Source organism: Dermacentor albipictus, chromosome 5 (assembly GCF_038994185.2).
Source record: "Dermacentor albipictus isolate Rhodes 1998 colony chromosome 5, USDA_Dalb.pri_finalv2, whole genome shotgun sequence".
In the NCBI taxonomy this organism is placed as follows: domain Eukaryota; kingdom Metazoa; phylum Arthropoda; class Arachnida; order Ixodida; family Ixodidae; genus Dermacentor; species Dermacentor albipictus.
The window spans coordinates 36,596,675-36,603,297 of record NC_091825.1 but is presented as its reverse complement, the minus strand read 5'-3'; the positions used below and the strand labels follow the sequence as shown (position 1 = coordinate 36,603,297).

Sequence of the window (6,623 nt, the reverse complement as noted above, 5' to 3'; positions counted from 1 at the left end):
CCGTGACATTCTTGAAGTTGTGAGTAATTAGACTGTTTTTTGCTGCGTTTAGGTTGTACCACCTCGTTGTTTTCGTGTACTTTTGTGCTCATCGACGCGAAGTGAGCGTCCGGAGTGAAGGCGACGCGATTATGCGTGAGAAAGAAGGGCACCAGCGGCCTACGACATCGGTGTTTCTTTGTGACAGTGTGTTTACTACGCCTACGACGGCCGTCATTCGTGGCGAAGGAGAAAACATCTTCCATTCGGCCTGAACAGTGATGAAGTGGACGTTTTGTTTTTCGGCGGAATGCATCGTCAACATGGTCCATCCACTACGTAAACGAAACTGCGTGCCCAGAGTGCAGATCGTGACAGCGCTCCGCCTTCAAACCGAGGGCCTTTTGCAAGGCGCATGAACTGCTCATATAAAAGGTACGTACGTAGCCACGTTCAGCGTCGCGTTTTTTATGGTGCGTCATTGTGGTAGTAATTTTCGCGTAATTTATTTAAAGGACAGCGCAAGGTGTATTGGATGCGAGTGTAGTATATGTACTCCAGGCGTAGCCTATGGGCACCGAATGTGAAAAAGAAAAAAAAAAATGAATGTTTCATTGTTCACGTGTCCTCAACTAGAGTTGTAGAGAATTAAGTACTGCTACGCGTCAGTATTCGGCGCAGGCAGGGAAATAATACTTTGGTTTGACTAATTGGTTCTTTCTGTTACCAAAGATGGGCGCAAACTTATACCGGTGTCACACGGCCACTTTCGAGCACGATTGAGCGCGTTCTGGATCGAAATTTTCGACCGCGATTGGCTCCCGTTCACCGATTGTGCAACGAGGCCAAACGCGTCCAGAAATTCGATTCCAGTCAGGATCGATCGCGGCCAACAGTGTGCAGTGTGACAACCGTATTAAATGTCGCTTGTGTACTTTCACTCAATTGTTATTATTTTTTTTTGTCGGAGGTCCCGTGGTAGGCAATGGCGCAGGCAGCTTGCAATGCTTGTGGTTTCATGACTATAACTAATGCAAAACAAAAGAACCACGACCGTCCCGGCTATGTACTTATCAATCGCTTTAAGTTGTGCTCGTTTGTTATAGAAGCTGTCGTGCTGTTGCGGATGAATGCGTGGTTGCGCTATTTGTTTATAAATTTATCTTTTTGTATAAATAAGCACACCGAGCCTAATCAATTTTTTTCTCGTCCTTGTACTCGTTTCTTGGTTTCACGCAGGCGTGCTTATTATTACTACTATTTGTTTTCTTGTTGTGTGACTGAACCCTGCCTAAGGCGTCCTGTCAGTTGTCAACAGTATTTCTGAAATGAATTGCACTTAGCGTCCTACGGTTATTGTACGCTTCACTACCTTATTTTAATGTCTAGTTATAAAGTGTATGGTTATTGTAACTATTCTTGGCCTTTATATATGTATTTATTAAGCTGGTAAATGCTTAATTGTATTTGCAGTTTTGAGAGGTTCTTTTATTGAGTCGTCAATCTCGAATGGTATTAATGGTGGGTTGTTTTCTTGTGCCCATGCAGTTGCAGTCAGCATGAAGCAATTGCAGTCAGCATGAAGCAATTGCATGGGAACCGACTGGCTGTCTTGGGCCTACACGTTGCTGAAAAGACAGTGAAGACGTCTGACCCGACAGGTATACTTTTTTCATCACAATTGGCCTACATATTTTTTTCACCGGAGGATGAAGACCTCCCCCAGTGAGCTCCAATTACCCCTGTCTTGTGCTAGCTGATTCGAAGTGAAGCCTGCAAAATTTTTTGACTTCATCGTAGTCTACTTCTCTACCATCCTTGACTACCGTTCTCTTCTCTTGGCATCCATTCTGTAACTCGAATGTGCCACCGGTTATCTGCCCTATGCATTACATGGTTGAAGAAGGCACTTGGGCTAGTTGGTGCTCATTGCAGACTTGAGACATCAATAACTAGCGTGAAAAAGACAACATCAAGAAGCACATAAAAAAGAAGTCTAGACTTCAACTGAAATTTTTGCTACACAGAAACATGGAATGCACAGAATGTCGACGGACAGAAACAACACAGGAGCTATCGGAACAAATTTATGAACAGGTTATACGAACATTCTTGGTAAGAGCCAGAGACGGGTGCTTACACACCTATTCCCCACTTTTTTGATGCAAAGTGGTTCGTATATTTCCCTATGTACCTGCTTCTGGAGCTGCCTGAGCACACGATTGCTTTGAAACTGCTCGGTGCATGAGCACGTATGGCGATGATTGGCCATGTGGCCACCAGCCACCAAGGCACTCAAAGCTGCCCTATGTGTCCTCAAGCCAAACAGGTCGGTGTTTAAACGACCACTTGGGGGAACAAAGATAGGGCAGCTGTCATGGCTAGTGGCCATCTGGCCAATCATTGCTGTAAGTGCTCATGCACTGAGCAGTTTCAAAGCACTCATCTGCCAACGCGGCTCTATAGGCAGGTCGACATGAAAATATTCGAAGCACTTTGCATCGAAAAGCGGGTGATAAGTGTGTAAGCACCCCTCCCTTGCTCTCGCCAAAAAAGAGTGTTCGTATCTCGAAATGAACCTGCCCATCGATTGGCTCCAATACCTCCTGTGTCAGGCAGGGAAAAGGAAAGATAAATGTTGCTTCCATGCGTTGAGGTCGCATCCCCTGAATCCTATGTTTCTGTGTAGCCGAAATTTCAGTTGAAGCCTAGAGTTCTGTCCTGTGTGCTTCTAGCTGTCGTCCGTTGTCTTTTTCGCGCTAGTTAATGATGTCTCACGTCTGCACTACATGGCCTGACCAGCTCCGTTTTTTTACTCTTTATGTCAGCTAGGATATCAGCTCCTTCATCTACTTTCTGAACCACGCTGCTGTCTTCCTGTTTCTGCTGCCATCAGGATAGGAGTGGACATGACAAATGAAACTGAATGTCATTTAGACAGAGGAGCAGTGAGACTTCCTGTGCTTTACCTTTTGCTGTTGTACATAATAGTTGAAATTGCACCAACACATCTTTTCCACCTTGTGATTTTCCCATAGCTGTGGCAAATAAATATATAGGCTTTAAGAAACTAGAAATCCAGTTTGCCTAAGAAAGAGAATACTCTTGCACCTAAAGGTAATGTGTATGATGTTCTGACTCCTTTGATGCATGTGCCTTGAGAGGTGTTGACGTTGTTCTTCATTTCTTTCTCAGTAAGCTTTACTTGATGGGTCTGACTTTGTATAAAGAAATAAGTTCTAAAGAAACCATAATACCTAACAGGCAGAATTGTCGAGGTTGAAAGTCAAGTTTTCTTTCATGACATATTTTTTTCAGGCTGTACTAGTTGATCCATGATGTTCGACAGACAGCGCAGACTTGTACAAGGGACGTCAAAAGTGGCGAGAAATGGAACAAATGCTATCGCCTCTTTCTCCATCCTTTGTCGAGTTCACATTGTCTAACGTCATCGACCAATACCAACTAGCCCGTTTGCGTACCTGTACTAGTTGAGCCATTTATACTATGGTACTCTAAACCAAATGTGATAAATTCAAAATTGGTGCCTTTTCTATCTTTGTACAAATACCTGTTTCATAAAATAGTTTAAAGTGTTATGGTTGATGTCATGTTTCGACACCACCATAACGTCATAAAATATCTTCATGGATGCAAAAGGTGCCTCTTGTGCAACTTCTGTTCTAGCCTGACACGGAAAACAAACCTGGCAGAAGGTAGAGCACATGCTCTTTTGTAAACAAAACGCATGATTGCATTTTCTTGGCAGTTATTGCAATGTTTTCTGGTGTTTATCTGCATGAACATTAATTATCTCAGCTGCTAAAGACACATCACTAGACACTGTGAGCAGAAAAAAGTGATTGTGCAGTACTGTTGAAGTCATGCAACATTATGTTTAAGCAAACTGGCAGGGATGCTAGCTGTTAAAAAGAAAAAGCTGACTTCTAGAAAAATTTGCACTCCTAAATGTGGAATTGAAATTCACTATGCTTATAAGCTACAAAAGATTTCCAGGATGATCAGACTAGTTACACTGGCCATTTGCTGATTCAATAAGGTTCACTGAAGCTTTTGAAATTCACACTGTTTTTATGCAGGGTGATGATTTTCAGTCTTGTGGAATTTTTAAATATAGTCCTGTTGCATATAGCATAATTCTAGTCCTTGAGCAGGAATATTCAAACACGCAGATATATCTAGCACAAGAAATCGAAACACATTAAACTAATTAAAAAAATTTATTATCTTTCGAATGAATTACATTATAGCTAATATAACCGAAAAGAAAGGGGCTTAACCAAGAAACCCGATGTTTATTAATCATATCCTAAGAAGCCAGCAAACACTGACACCAAGGACATGTTAGGGTAAATTACTTGTGATTAACAAATGAAATAAAGAAATGATAAATTAATGGAACTGAAAGTGGATGAAAAAACAGCTTGCTGCAGGTGGGGAACGAACCCACGTCTTTGCATTACGCGTTAGGTGCTTTACCAATTGAGCTACTGCGGGCGCCGTTTCCCCATCACTTTCTTGGGTATTTATGCTTCCTAGTAGAACGCTGGGAGTGTTTGCCAGCGCCACCACATATCTGGGGCACATATTGTAATTTACGAATCATAGCCAGTGAGATTACAAGGTGTATCTACTTGGAATTGATTTCCAGAATGGCGTCAGTTTAGAGATATGCACCATCAAACTTGCCGGAAAAATGCACTGTTGTTCCACTTACTTTTTTAACAAAATGTACTTTTATGCACTGAGGCACAAAAGTGGGTTGTGCACTGATGCACAACCCACTACTTTACCAGTAGTACTGAAAACATTTTGGCTCTTTATCATTAATGCACTGATGTTTAAGCTATATAATGTCACTTGCCCCATCTTCCTATCTCTTCACGTTCCAAAGTAATCGAGCAATGCATGGCATCGAGTGGTGATGTCCGGTTGAAACAGTGGGCTGTAATTGAATTTCTCACTGCGGGTGGTTCTGCGCCCTTCAACAGTCATTGCCATCTGAAAGCAGTTTACGGGGATGCCTGTGTTGAAATCAGCACTGTGCGTAGGTGGGCAAGTACTGAGAAACATCAGAATCCAGCCGCATCAAATGTCCAGGATGAGCACCGAACTGGACAGCCCACAATGGCTTCTTATGAGGATCATCAACATCAGGCAGACGAGTTGAATTGGGTCAATCGTAAGATCAAGCAACACCAGATTGCAGCAACACTCGCTATTTCCATTGGTTCAGTGAACCACATAATTAAAAACCTCCTGGGTTACAAGAATTGAACTTGTTAGCTATGCTTCGACTTTTTCATGTCAGTCGTCAGTTACCGTGACACCCAACAAGCGCAAGTCTTCTTGTAACGCAGGTCTTTAATGATGTGGTTCACTGAGGCAATGGAAATGGCGAGTGTTGCAATCTGGTGTTGCTTGATCCTGTGATTGCACCGAGTCAACTCATCTGCTGATGTTCATGACCCTCATCAGAAGCCATTGTGGGCCATCCATTTCGGTGCTGATCCGGGAGATTTGATGTGGTAGGATTTTGGTCTTTCACAGTCCTTGCCCACCTCTGCACAGTGCTGACGTCAACACAGGCATTCCTGTAAACTGCAGTCAAATGGCCGTGAATGTTGATATGCGCACAACCTTCCACAGTCAGAAATTCAATTACAGCCTGTTGTTTCAACTGGACGTCACCACTGGATGCCATGAATTGCTCGATTACTCTGGAACGAGAAGAGATAGGAAGGCGAAGCAAGTGACATTCGATAGCTTAAGCATAAGTGCATCAATGATAAAAAGTTCAAAATGTTTGCTGTAATATTGGCAAAGTAGTGGGCTTGGAGGCAATAATTTCTGAATTGCCCTCATATAGTTGTGTAGCCTGTCTCTCCTACATTCATGATGTGGCAGATTAAATGCCTTATTCTTTCGAAATAACGATTTCCTGGAAGTAAGCACTATCTGTGCTTGTTTTCTTTAACCTGCTCTTCATGTGATCTTGAAATATTAAAGTGAATGATGCAGGGAAGCGCTGCTAGTCATGTTTCGTGTACTTTTCCTGACATTAAATTGCAACAAATCATTTTGCAGGTAGAAAAGAAGCAGATGGCTACAGTGATCAATGAAGAAATGGCTTCATCTATGATGGCTCGCCTTAGGACATTGGAATGGAGCTACAAAAAGGCATCATCATCCTCGCCTGTGCCCTGGAACTTTGGTTTGAATGAGACTGTTCTTCAATGTAGAACGGCCGCAAGACATGTCACCACAAGGCATAGTACAAGCTCAAAATATTGTACAGGAGGCTAGAATAAATGACCCTCCATGCAGTCACTCTGTATCTGTGATAAATGGGACCATTTCACACAGAACACTCACAAGTGATAATGTGTTTTCTCTCAAAGTTGCTATGCAGTGCGTTTGTAAACACATTACCTATTGTATGCACACCATACATAACATTTCTGTGTGCTAGCCTAACTGTAGACTTGGAAACAAACAATGAAGTGCATATGTACCCGCTTCCACATGCCGTACTTCAAGGGCTATTATATTGCTCATTACACCCGATAGGTGAAGGGGTAATATATTCCTGATCACACCCTTACACCCCATGGGTCGAAGGG

General features: G+C 42.7%; 1 long non-coding RNA gene across 1 annotated transcript; it reads left to right on the top strand.

Annotated features, from left to right (window-relative positions):
• On the top strand, positions 1 to 6,316 carry LOC135909538 (uncharacterized). The gene is made up of 3 exons (XR_010566729.2): positions 1 to 414; positions 1,528 to 1,640; positions 6,088 to 6,316. It is a non-coding gene; the product is annotated as an uncharacterized lncRNA (long non-coding RNA).
• Positions 6,317 to 6,623: the final 307 nt, after the last annotated feature.